Source organism: Pygoscelis adeliae, unplaced genomic scaffold, assembly GCF_000699105.1.
Source record: "Pygoscelis adeliae isolate BGI_AS28 unplaced genomic scaffold, ASM69910v1 Scaffold760, whole genome shotgun sequence".
Taxonomy (NCBI): domain Eukaryota; kingdom Metazoa; phylum Chordata; class Aves; order Sphenisciformes; family Spheniscidae; genus Pygoscelis; species Pygoscelis adeliae.
The window spans coordinates 163768-164252 of NW_008823868.1; positions in this window are offsets into that span (position 1 = coordinate 163768).

Here is a 485-nt window from a genome sequence, read left to right on the forward strand (position 1 = left end):
CGTGCACGTACTGCGATGCGGCTCCCGTAGGCCACTCCCACCGTGCAGAAGCTGTTGTTTGGCACGGCAGCGATCTCCCCGGCGCAGCGGGTCCCGTGGTGGTTGCCGTTCTCCTCGTCGGGGTGAGGCATAGGGTCGGGGTCGTTGGAGTTCAAGTCATAGCTGCCTTCTGGGCTCTGAAAAGAGACCCACCGTCACGACTCGGGGCTCTGCCCTCCTCTCTTCAGGAAAAGCAGGACTTGGGAGCATGCTACGCGGGCTGAAACACAGCCTGGAAGTCGCGGGAACTTAGAGGCTGCTTCCGCACAGGGCTGCAGCCCAACACTGCTGTCCGCTGCTGCGGGAAAGGGACCAACAGAGGCAACTTCAGCAACCGCTGCGGGTCACAAGGGAGGCCAGCTCCCACGTCTAAGCAGCTACCTCCCACAGGTAGCACAAAGGCTGGTAAACCTGCAACCCGGGAGCAAAATCTCCCAGGGAGGGCT